The sequence below is a fragment of the Carcharodon carcharias genome, chromosome 10, assembly GCF_017639515.1.
Source record: "Carcharodon carcharias isolate sCarCar2 chromosome 10, sCarCar2.pri, whole genome shotgun sequence".
In the NCBI taxonomy this organism is placed as follows: domain Eukaryota; kingdom Metazoa; phylum Chordata; class Chondrichthyes; order Lamniformes; family Lamnidae; genus Carcharodon; species Carcharodon carcharias.
In genome coordinates, this window is record NC_054476.1 from 16,413,260 (window position 1) to 16,426,776 (window position 13,517).

Sequence of the window (13,517 nt, forward strand, 5' to 3'; positions counted from 1 at the left end):
TCAAACAAAAGCAGCATGTTCAAGCCTTGCACCTTTTTGAATTACCCGGGAGGTTGGGGAGTCTACAGTTCCCTGTTGCTTTCCCCATAGCAAACCTCAGCCAACCAGAGTCAACTTGCCAACCAATCAGCACCATTTTCTCCTGTAATATCAATTGTTATGACTGTTTGAAAGTTGGCATTCTTGCGTTTGTCCTGATGAGTGCAAGACAAAATCTTTGGCAACATGTCTCTCTTTTCAGAAATATTCAAGTACTGTACTACCAAGCAACATTTATCTTTACTAATTTTAGCCCGGAAGGGCTAATTCAAGAGCTGCCCTCTTGCTAGTTCAATTTGTAAGAATGCTGGGCAAATGTGTAGGAGCCAAGATTAATAAACGTTAAGAATGAAGTAAGGTTTTTCAGCCTTCTAGAATTTCAGAATATTTACCCCCCACATTGGAACTTAATTAATGTCTGATCCCACTATGTTTGATCTCACTATGCTACTGAGCAAACGATGTGAAACATTTGTCATCCTTTGAATAAAGATTTTTTTTTTGCCTCTTAGGTCATGTTTTAAATTTATTTTACACTAATGTAAATTCACTCCCTCTTGTTCTGCTTACCTCATTGACCTTGAAGTGATATTCTGGATTCATCTATTTGCACCAGTCAGCACTTAGAATTTCCAAAGGCTAAACAGTTAATGGGCTGAAAATCTAGTCCTCACGCGGTAGCCTCAACCTAATCGAGTATAAAACATACATCAAGATAATTTTACAATTAAACTATTTAAAATAATGAGGAGTCACGAAATGTTTTGCAGTTAGTGACTGTCACACTCTGAGATTCTCCTAACACATAATCCTTAGTCAATTAACTGTTTAAAGTATGCACCTTGTAGCATAATATCTCTAATTCCCTGTGTATTCCCTACAAATGGCAAAAATAGCTTCAGTACATACACCCAAGATCCTTAACAGCCTTGAGGGCCACCAAATTGATTGAAAGCACCTCTGATTGAAATCACATTTTATAATTTATACTGTATGGGCTATAGCTTCTTTTATAAAAAACATGAGAGATCTATCTTTAAATACTGAGAACACAGGTCTCAAACCAGGTTCTCGGGGTCAGTTTGATTTTTTTTCACGTTGGTTTGGTGATTTGACGAAAGGCAATGGTTGCTTTAATGTTGATATAAATCAACTGAGTCAATATACAAAGAAAATAGACTGCAACGATACAGCAGATCAAATGTTGACAGAATTGGAAGAACAGGTTACAGCTGCTTTTGGTTCCTTTACTTGCAATTATTCATAAGGAGCAGATATTTTACATCCAGTGCCCTAGTGCATATTCCTTCCATTCTTAATTTATCATTTTTTTTGCTATGCTCCAAACATTGAGCACGTGTTTCCCTGAAATGGGATCAACATAGATTGTTGTCAGGAATTTTTCATTGCTAAAGATTATTTTGATATTGTAAGAACAAACAACTTAATGCTATATCTAGTAATCAAAAGCAGTTTATTCATCAATTTATCCATCACTGGTATGAATCCACTGGGACAGGTATCACGCTAAACAAAATGGGTTTTCTAATTAATGTTAAATATGCAAAGAGTTATAGTTCCCAGGCACATGTATCTGCATTGCTATTTGATATAAAGCATTAGTACCAGCGGATTATTAATGATTAATTAAAGGATTGCAAGAAGAAAAGAGTGTAATAATAATTACTGCAATAATTTATTATTGGTGCGTGTTTTTCTGAGCAAATTCATGGTAAGAACTACATATAATGTAGTAATATATTAAAAAAGTCATTTCAGCCTACACTTCCTGTCAACTTTTTCTATTAGATTTTACTAAGTCTATATTTATAATGAAACCTGCATATGTAAGCTTATCACCCTGCCTGCTACCAATGGAAGCACTGCAACACCATTAGTAACAGGAAGCAGAAACTTAACTGGACCAGTCGTAGGAGTCAAATAAATACTGTGGCTTCAAGAGCAGGTCAGAGGCTTGGAATTATACGAAGGGTAACTCACCTCCTGACTCCCCAAAGTCTGTCCAATATCTACAAGGCACAAGTCCTTGTGATGGAATGCTCCCCACTTGCTTGGGCGAGTGTAGTACCAACAACCCAAAAGATTGACACCATTCAGGATAAAGCAACCTGCTTGAATGACACCCCATTCATCACTTTAAACGTTCATTCCCTTTACGAATGGCATAGAGTGGCAGCAGGTTATATATTCTACAAGTTGCATTAGAGCTACATGTCAAGGTTGCTTTGACAGCACCTCCCATACCTGTGACCTCTACCACCTTAGAGAACAAGAGCAGTAGGCACATGGGAGCAGCACTACCTCTAAATTCCCTTCCACGTCACACACCATTCTGACTGGGAACTATGTCGCCGTTCCTTCGCTATGTTATGGACGGGAGAGAGATGGTGGGATAATTTTTCCCCTTTCTTCTCACTCCTCGGGTGTATGCAACAAGATGTGTAACTTAAAGGGAGTATTTAAAAACCTTTTTAGTGTTGTGACTTTTAATAATAGACACAAGACAAGCTTTCTGGTAATTTAAATTTGAAGAAAAGATAAACTTTTATTTGCACAACACCCCGAAATGTAAACACAATAAAAAATTCACTTCCTCAAGCACAGAAAAAGATGAATTCTAGAAAAAAAATCATGCACTTAGGTTACAAGAAGCAAAAACTGAGGTGTTTGAATCAGTCCTTTTTAAGACGCAGTTTTGTAGACCTGGATGTATTATTTCCCAAGGTTCTTTGGAGATGAATGAAAGTTGGACATCTCACAGATCACAGATTTAAAATAATTGGCAAAAGGAATAAAAGTGAGGTGAGGAAAATTTTCACCCAGTGGGTAGTTGGAGTCTGGAATGAATGTTCTGAAAGGAAGTGTGGGCAGAAATAGCATTTTTAATATATTACTACATTATATGCAGTTCTTACCATGAATTTGCTCAGAAAAACACACACTAATAATCAATTATTGCAGTAATTATTATTACACTCTTTTCTTCTTACAACCCTTTAATTAATCATTAATAATTCACTGGTACTAATGCTATATATCAAATAGCAATGCAGATACATATGTCTGGAAACTATAACTCTTTGTATATTTAACATTAATTAGAAAACCCATGTTGTTTAGCATGATACCTGTCTCAGTGGATTCATACCAGTGATGGATAAATTGATGAATAAACTCCTTTTGATTACTAGACATAACACTAAGCAGATTGTTCTTATAATATCAAAATAATCTTTAGCAATGACAAATTCCTGACAACAATCTATCTTGATCCCAGTTCAGGGAAGCACGTCCAATGTTTGGAGCATAGCAAAAAATATTAAATTAATAATGGAATGAATATGCACTAGGGCACTGGATATAAAGTACCTGCTACTTATGAATAATTGCAAATAAAGGAACCGAAAGCAGCCATAACCTATTCTTCCAATTCTGTCAACACTTGATCTGCTGTATCATTGTAGTCTATTTTCTTTATATGTTGACTCAGTTGATTTATATCAACTTTAAAGCAACCATTGCCTTTCGTTAAATCACCAAACCTGCATGAAAAAAGATTGTGGGCAGGTTTGATCAAGGTATTCAAAAGGAAATTGGATTGCTATCAGGAAAGAAAGAATGCACAAGGTTATGGGGATAAGGCAGGGGAGTGGGCCTAGGTGGAATGCTCTTTCGGACAGCCAGTGCAGACTTGATGGGCTGACTGGCCTCCTTCTGCAATGTAAAGTTTCTGTGACTCTGTGATCTCTGGGTTTCCACAGGACGTTGTGGCCAAGGTTCTTTGCAGACGAATCCTTTCAAGTAAAGACAAATTAGCCTACTCTCACCCCTGGGTTGTCTGGGTGTATTAGGCAGGGTTCCTTTATTCTTGTTGGAGGAATGTTCAGTCATATGTCCTGTTGGTTCCCAGACTGACTTGTCTCTGGCTGGTTCTTCGAGTAGACCATAAGACCTAGGAGCAGAAATTAGGCCATTCAGCCCATCGAGTCTGCTCCGCCATTCAATCATGGTTGATAAGTTTCTCAACCCCATTCTCCTGCCTTCTCCCCGTAACATTTGATCCCCTTACCAATGAAGAACCTATCTATCTCGGTCTTAAATACACTCAATGACCTGGCCTCCACAGCCTTCTGTGGCAATGAATTCCATAGATTCACCACTCTCTGGCTAAAGAAGTTTTTCCTCATCACTGTTCTAAAAGGTCTTCCCTTTACTCTGAGGCTGTGCCCTCGGGTCCTAGTCTCTCCTACTAATGGAAACATCTTCCCCACATCCACTCTATCCAGGCCTTTCAGTATTCTGTAAGTTTCAATCAGATTCCCCCTCATCCTTCTAAACTCCATCGAGTATAGACCCAGAGTCCTCAAACGTTCCTCATATGTTAAGCCTTTCATTCCTGGGATCGTTCTCATGAACCTCCTCTGGACCCTCTCCAAGGCCAGAACATCCTTCCTGAAGTATGGGGCCCAAAATTGCTCACAATATTCTAAATGTGGTCTGACCAGAGCCTTATAAAGCCTTAGCAGCACATCCCTGCTTTTATATTCTAGTCCTCTCAAAATAAATGCCAACATTGCATTTGCCTTCCTAACTACTGACTCAACCTGCAAGTTAACCTTAAGAAAATCCTGGACTAGGACTCCCAAGTCCCTTTGCACTCCAGATTTCTGAATTCTCCCCCCATTTAGAAAATAGTCTATGCCTTTATTCTTCCTACCAAAGTGCATGACATCACACTTCCCCACATTATATAATAAGATTTGTTATCTGAAGTCCGTTTTGATCATCATCAATACTTCTATTGTCCACACAAATGATTCAAAGTTAGAAGCCATTGTTACATAATGGGGAAATGAATGGTGGGTATTCACACCTGTCTGTGGTAAACTGGTTTCTCTGCACCTCTCTTTATTAAGTTTTGAGCATGCAGACACTGAGTCTAGGGGAGACCATTGGAGTAGAGATATGGTAAATACCCATACAATAGGAGGTATAAATTCATGTGATCTTGCATTTTGTATGTCCTTTCAAGGGTGTGTCTTCCACCCACTGACATTTATATTTTAATAACTTTTAGAAGCATTTTCAGACATAAGTTAATCCTGTCCTACTACAGTCTTCAAGAGGTCACCTGATCTTCAGGGGTCATCTTTGCGGAACATTGTCTATTTTTTAAATGAAAAGTCAATTTCAAAGAGTCCACATTGAATGAAGTCTGTATATTGAAAGTTAGAAATATGTTATATATCTACAGACATGACAAATGTCACTGGGTCAAAGTCCTGGAACTCCACCCTAATAGTACTGTGAGAGTACCTACACCACATGGACTGTAGAGGTTCAAGAAGGCAGCTCACCACCGCCTCCTCAAGGGCAATTAAGGATGGGCAATAAATGCTGCCCTAGCCAGTGATGCCATGAATCCAGTGAATAAGCACAAAAAATGCTGGGTGTTGTGATAGTGCAACATCTTTACATAGAACATCTTCTTTATAAATATGGATATAGGAATTCATCACGCAACTTAACAAACAAGGACAGAATGTATAACTTTAAACTGGGGACTGAATTACAACTCATCCATTTACACACCTGCTGCCTAGAAACTTTACAGAGGCCTGGAATCAAACCTTCAGCTTTAATCAAGGTTTTACACATTTGTGTCATGGGTGCCAACACGCGTTGTGTATAACTCCAGTAGCAGTAGATGCACTTACCATAAATGGACAGGATGCTTCATTGCAGTATTCATTTCAGAGCCTCTTCGTGCTGCACTGTATTGCCTGCAGTTCTGGCAAGCAAGATACCTGACATTAATTATACAGGTTTGAAATAAGCACCCAGGATTGCTAGATGATGGTAGGACATAGTAATGTATAGGTAAGTATATTTTGGCAATACATTGATCATTTTCTTTCTTATTTTTTGCTTAGTTTTCCCATTGGCTTTCATTTACTCGTGAGCCTTTTATAGAATTGGAGAATCGCAAAATTCCACAACAGAGAAGGAGAATAATTGTTCCTATTCTGGTTCTTTGAAAGTACTGTTCAGTTAATTACAACTCTCTCTCGTTTCTCCATCTCTATTAGAAATTCAGTGCACAGTTCCTGTTGGCATGATTTTTGGCTATGCTTTTTATGGTAATGTATAACATTGCAAAGATCTGTGCAATCAGATATTATGGGAATCCCCTGTCTAAACAGGTCTCAGTGATACTTTAGTTTCAGGCTGTTGCCATTTGGCCATGTCTTTGTTCTGTCGCTGCGCATAATGCCATGGGAGATTGACAAGCCACCATTCACATTTTTCCTTTATAAGAGAGTGTGAGAGGAGGACCCTGGGACAGGAAGTCAGCAGCACCTAGAGGAGAGTGGACCTGTGTGAGAAGGGCAGCGGCAGCGGGACATAAAAACCGACAGCAGAGAGACCCTTCAACCTGTTTCTACCTGTCAGAGCCAAAATGTGATGTCACAGGAAAACAGGTAGGTGATTGTTGGGTATCTCTTCCACATCTCGTTTGATTGGCCAAGTGGTTTAAATCAAGGGATGTTATTACAGTTGAAGAGTACAGTTAAGAAATTCACTTTTAAAATATTTAATATCCAAATTAATTAATTAAATAGAATAGAGATGGCTGTCAATGGCAACTCAGGCAATATATTGCAGCTGTATTATGTGGGAGTTGGTGGGCGCTGGTGCGATCCACGGTGACCACATCTGCAGCTAGTGCTGGCTACTCTAGGAACTTCATTCAGAGTTGATGAGCTGGAATCTGAGCTGTGGACACTGTGACACATCAGGGAGGGGGAGAGTTACCTGGACACTGTGTTTCAGGAGACAGTCACACCCTCTAGATTAATTACATCAAATTAGGACCTTAGTCAGGGACAGGAGGGTATGACTGCGAGTGAGGCAGGTATGGGGTGCAGAATTTAGCTTTGGAGGAATCTCAGCCAGTGCCATTGTTCAACAGGTATGAAGCTCTTGCTCGCGGTGTGGACGGGGTCACAGAATGCAGGGCCGATGAGTGAAATACCATAGCACCGTGGTACAGGGCGCCATTCAAGTGGGGGGAGAAAAAGGAAAGTAGCAGTAATAAGGGATAGCATAGATAGGGGAATAGATACTGTTCTCTGCAGCAAAGACAGAGATTCCCGAAGGCTGTGTTGCCTACCTGGTGCCAAGGTTAAGGGCATCTCTTCAGGGCTGGAGAGGAACTTGGAGTGGGAGGGGAAGGATCCAATTGTCGTGGTCCACATAGGTACCAACGATGTAGGTAGGACCAGGAAAGAGGTTCTGCTGAGGGACTATGAGCAGCTTGGGGCTAAATTAAAAAGCAGAACCACAGAGATAATAACCTCCAGATCACTACCTGAGCCAAATGCAAATCGGTCCAGGATAAATAAGATTAGAGAAGTAAATGCACAGCTCAAAGATTGGTATGGGAGAAATGAGCTCGGATTCATGGGGCACTGTCACCAGTACTGGGGAAGGAGAGAGCTGTTCCATTGAGACAGGCTTCATTTGAACCATGCTGGGATCAGTGTCCTGGTGAATCATATAACTAGGTTTGTAGATAGGACTATAAACTAGTTACTGAGGGAGAGAGTTCAATTGAAGGGAAGTTTAAAAAATTCAAAAAAAATGAGCGAGTAGAGGTGCAGGGTAGTGAAGAGGCGAACGATAATCAAAGTGTGACAGGAAGGAGCAGAAAATTTAAGCAGAAGAGTGCAGTAGAAATTAGAACCTGAATGAATAATAATGGTAACAAGTCAAAGCTTAAGGCTCTTTATTTGAATACATACTGTATTTGTAACAAGATAGATGAGTTGACAGCCCAAATAGAAATAACTGAATATGACTTGATAGCAGAGATGTGGTTGCAGGGTGACCAAGACTGGGAACTCTATGTTCAAGAATATTTGACATTCTGGAAAAAATAGGCAAAAAGGAAAAGGAGGTGGGGTAGCTTTGTTAATAAAGGAATGTATCAGTGCGGCAGTGAGTAATAATATAGGTGCAATAGATCGTGATGTGCAATCAGTTTGGGTAGAAATGAGGAACAGCAAGGGGAAGAAGTTATGGGTGAGAGTCGTCCATAGGCCCCCGAAGAGTTGCCTCACTGTAGGACAAAGTATAAACTGGGGCAAAATGGATGTGTGTAAGAAGGGTAATACAATTGTCATGGGTGTTTTTAATCTGCATGTTGACTGGACAAATCGAATTGGCAGGGGTAACATAGAAGACAAATTTGAAGAGTGCATCAAGGATTGTTTCTTAGAGCAATACATTGCAGAACCTACTCAGGAACAGGCTATTTTAGATCTAGTAATGTGTAATGAGGTGGGATTAATAAGAGATATTATAGTTAAGGATCCTCTAGGGGATAGCAATCACAATATGATAGAATTTCAAATTCAGTTTGAGGGCGAGCAACATGGCTCTCAAACAAGTGTCTTCAACTTAAATAAAGGTGATTACAGAGGAATGAAGAAAGAATTGTCTAAAGTGGGTTGGAAAAATAGACTAAGGGGAAGGTCAGTGGATGAGCAGTGGCAACATTTAAGCAGATATTTCATAACGCTCAGCAAAAATTTATCCCGGTCAAAAAGAAGGACTTGATGAGAAGGATGAACCACCCGTGGTTAACAAAGGTGGTCAAGGAGAATATCCAATCAAAAACTAAGGCATACAAAACAGCGAAAGCAACTGGTGGGCCAGAGGTTTGGGAACTTTTTAGAAACCAGCGGTGGTTGACTGAAAAGCTAATAAAAATGGAGAAAATTGATTATGAAAGTAAATTGGCAAGAAATATAAAAACAAACAGCAAGAGATTCCACAGGTATATAAAAAGAAAGAGAGTGACTCAAGTGAGCTTGGGACCCTTGGAGGATGCAACTAGAGAATTAGGGAAACGGCAGATAATTTAAGCCAATATTTTGTATTAGACGTCATGGTGAAGGACATTATCGACATCCCAAAGATACCAGATAAGCAAGGAGCTAATGGGAGGAAAGATTTTGTAACAGTCTCTATCATGGGGATCAAAGTATTTGACAAACTAATGGGACTAAAGGCAGACAAGTCACCAGGACTTGGTGGCCTGTATCCAAGGGTTTAAAAGGAGGTGGCTGCATAGATAGTGAAGGTATTGGTCGAAATATTCCAAAACTCACTGGATTCCTGGAGGGTCTCAGTGGATTGGAAAACCGCTGATGTGGCACCCTGTTCAAGAAGGGAGGAAGACAAAAGGAAACTATCAGCCAGTCGGCCTAACATTTGTCATTGGGAAAATGCTAGAATCCATTATTAAGGAAGAAGTAGCAGAACATCTAGAAAAGCTTATCACAATCAAACAAAGTCAACATGGTTTTGTGAAAGGGAAATCATGTTTGACAAATTTGCTGGAGTTCTTTGAGGATATAACAAGCAGAACTGATAAAGGGGAACCGGTAGATGTAATGTTTTTGGATTTCCAGAAGGCCTTCGATAAGGTGCCACATAAAAGGTTATTGCACAAGACAGGAGCTCATGGTATTGGGGGTAATGTATTAGCATGGATTGAGGTGACAGAGAGTCGGGATTAATGGGTCTTTTTTAGGTTTGTAAGAGGTAACTAGCGTCACAAGGATCAGTCCTAGGGCCTCAATTATTTACTATCTATATTAATGACTTGGAGGAGGGGGCAGAGCTTAATGTATCCAAATTTGCTGACAATACAAAAATAGGTTGGGGGGCATGTTATGATGAGGACTTAAGGAATCTGCAAGGGGGCATAGATAAGTTGAGAGTGTTTGGGCAAAAACTTGGCAGATGGAGTTTAATGTTAGAACGTGGGAGGTCATGCACTTTGGTTGAAAGAATCAAAAGGCAGACTATTTTTTACATGGAGAGAGACTCCAAAAAAGTGCAGCACAGAGTGACCCGGGTGTTCTTGTGCATGAAACATAAACATTTAGCCTGCAGGTGCAGCAAGTAATTAAGAAGGCAAATGGAATTTTGGTCTGTATTGCTAGGGGGTTGGAGTTTAAAAATAGGGAAGTCTTGTCACAGCTGTACAGGGTGTTGGTGAGGCCACACCTGGAGTACTGTGTACAGTTTTGGTCCCCGTATTTAAGAGAGCATGTACTAGCATTGAAGGCAGTCCAAAAGAGATTCACTAGGCTGATTCCCTGGATGAAGGGATTGACTTTTCAAGAAGGGCTAAACAGGTTAGGCCTTTACTCATTAGAGTTTAGAAGAACGAAGGGTAATCTTATTGAAATGTATCAAGATTCTGAGGGGGCTTGACAGGGTAGATGTTGAGAAGATGTTTCCACTAGTGGGGGCATCTCGAACTAGGGGACATAGTTACAGAATAAGGGGACATTCATTTAAAATGAGATGCCAAGGAATTTCTTCCCTCAGAGGGTAGCGAATGTCTGGAATTTTCTACCCCAGAGAGTTGTGGAAGTTGGATCACCGAACGTATTTAAAAAGGAGGTAGATAGGTTTTTGAAATATCGAGGAGTTGAGGGCTATGAGGAGCTGGCACGAGAGAGGAGTTGAGGCCCGGGGCAGATCAGCTATGATCTTATTGAATGATGGGGCAGGCTGGAGGGGTCGAATGGCCTACTCCTGCTCCATTTCTTAGTTCTAATGGTCATTTCCTCTTTTAAAATCTATTCACTTTGTTCTCCTTAGGCAATCCCTTGGGATTGGGATGAAATGCTTCCATTCCGTTTTGATAAGTTCTGAGATGGCTGATAAGTCCATAGTGTGATCTGCAGACTCTGCCACATGTGGAGCAGGTGGTGCTGAATGGATGGAAGCTATGATGGATTCTGCTTCCACCATTGCTTCTGAGAAGATATTTGGCCAGCAATTTCCAACCCTGCACTGACCAGTCTGTAGTTTCTGCACAACGTTATTTCTTCTCCTTTCATTCTTCTGGTAAAGGTCTTCAAATTATTTCCAACTCACTGATTTATAGGTGTAGCACTTCCTGATTCACCGTACGAAAACCACTTAGAATTTTTGAAGGCTCACGGCTAATCTGTTCTTAAACATTTGTGTTCTAATGAAAAAGAGCCCCAGCTTCTTTATTCTCTTAACTAAAGCTGCTCATCCTGATCCCAAGCCAGATGGTAAAGTGTGAAATTAGATGCAAATCCTTTTCTTGAAAGTCGGTTTATTTTCAGAAAGTAGCATTACATATGCATTCTACACACTAACCCAGTGCCCCAGCGGTCTCGTTTTACAAGTGCTCTAAATACTTAATTAAACAATGTCCTGCATTGTAAAAATATCTTTAACATATCGTCAACAATAGTATCTTACAGGATCCCTTATGCACACTCTCCATGATCTCTCTTCCTAAATTAAGGTATCGAAAATGGACATGATATTGCAACTGTGGGCAGATCAATGATTTCTATAATTCATGTGGATTTTTTTCTCATTCCCACTGTCACTATTGGGCTCTCCAGTGGGAATTCCCCAACTTGGAAGAAGTGCAAGGCCTGTGGGGCAACTCTAGGTTTGCCAAACTGCTCTGTCTACCTGGCAATACCTCTATACCACATCTGGAGGCAGAAATTTTAAAAAAAGTTCACTTTGGAACAGCATTGGTGCTGTTGAAAGGTCCTTTTCTGAAAGGAAGGTGAAAAAACAAAACAAACAGCATCACTAAAGTATGTAGACATCTAGCTAAATGTAACATTGATTGCTTCCTGCCCCAGTCACAAATTGTCCTGTGTTCAGTGATATTAGATGAGAGGAGATTTGCTGGACTGATCAATAGCCAGTGATAACTGACTAACTGCACTCACTAAGATGCCAACAACAAACTGTGAAGGTCTTGGCACATTTACCCAGGGAATACGGCAGACAATGACACAGTGGTAATGTCACAGGACTAGTGATCCAGAGGCCTAAGTAAATTCTCTGGGGACAATGGTTCAAATCACATCAGGGCATTTGGTGGAATTTAAATTCAATGAATGATTCTAGAATTGAAAAGCTAGTCTCAGTAGTGGTGACCATGAAATCATCATTGATTTGTTGTAAAAACCCATCTGGTTCATTAATGCCCTTTAGGAAAGGAAATCTGCTGCCCTTACCTGGTCTGGCTGACATGTGACTCCAGACCCACAGCAATGTGGTTGACTCTTAGGTGCACTCTGAAATGGCCAAGCAAGCCATTTAGTTCAAAGGCAAATAGAGGTGAGCAGCAAATGCTGCCTTTGCCAGTGATGCCCACATCCCATGAAAGAATAAAGAAAAAGAATTGTTTTCTCAGGATCCAGCTCACCATGCAGACCTGTGCCCAAATGCAGCAACTTCATCTGCTACTGGCATCAACAACAACTTGCACTTATATAGAATTATTAGCATTTTTTTTAAATTACAAAGCGCTCCATAGAGCTACAAGCAAAAAACGGAGTTTTACTCAAAGAGATGGTTAAAGAAGGGGAGGAATACCGTACAGCATTGAAGTGGTATATATAGTGGCAGGAATTTTCCAAAAGTCATAAACGTACTAACAATAGTGATTCTCTTCTCTTCAATCCTGATGCACTGAATATCCTAGCTTGAGGCTACTGTACTTTACAATCCTCTTCTGGCCAGCTAATACACTGACACTAAAGATCTGACTCTCAACTCAATGCTCTTGACGCATAGCCCCTGCTATTCATAAAAGCTGCCTCTGCTGTGGTTAGTTTCAGGATTAGGGAGGCAGAACATTTTCGTCCTCCTAATCTAAGTGTCAAAGTTGGCAGGATAGCAACAATGTTTTTCAAAAAGCTCACTGCTTTGGTCTCCATTGGCTCCTGAGAGTTTTGCACTCAGTTTGCACTCTACTTCCCAATCCCCTGCTTCGCCCAGCTCCCTCACAAACATAAAGCCAAGGCAACAGTGTTCAGTGACACTGCACCAAGGCCCTGCAGCAGCCTAGCCATAGGAATGCTTTGGTCTTTCTGTCTCATTTTTCTATGAAAAACGAAAGCCTGCAGCAATTCAGAGAACGTAGTGCTAATTATTCAGAAAGTAATTTATCTGCCTTTGTTTATCTTTCCTCCCTCCAGGAAACTGCAACATCTCTGCAAGATTTTGAACACACAGCTAATTAAAATTCTACCAGGTCTATGTATATATATATATATATATATATTACAAGTGGATAATATGCACATAAAACAGTATCTTGTCAACCTGTTACCTAAACAACAAGCCGTTCGATGATACATCAAATAACAAAGTCAATCACAAGTTAATTATCTAATTTCATTTTCTCTAATGACTATTTTTAAGAGGACTGCACTGGCAAAACTATTATCTCCACTGGGTCTATCTGACAGTGGAACTTCAGCAGTTCAGATAAAAGCAATTGAATCTGGAGCCCGAGAGGGCAGGGTACACAGACAGCTGAGGGCATGTTCTGCAATGTACAAGCAAGGCTCCTCAGCTTTAATTTG

At 40.2% G+C, this 13,517-nt stretch overlaps 1 long non-coding RNA gene across 1 annotated transcript; it reads left to right on the forward strand.

Annotated features, from left to right (window-relative positions):
* The first annotated feature begins 6,401 nt into the window (after positions 1-6,401).
* On the forward strand, positions 6,402-13,183 carry LOC121283435. The gene is made up of 3 exons (XR_005944260.1): positions 6,402-6,542; positions 10,744-10,992; positions 13,128-13,183. It is a non-coding gene; the product is annotated as an uncharacterized LOC121283435 (long non-coding RNA).
* Positions 13,184-13,517: the final 334 nt, after the last annotated feature.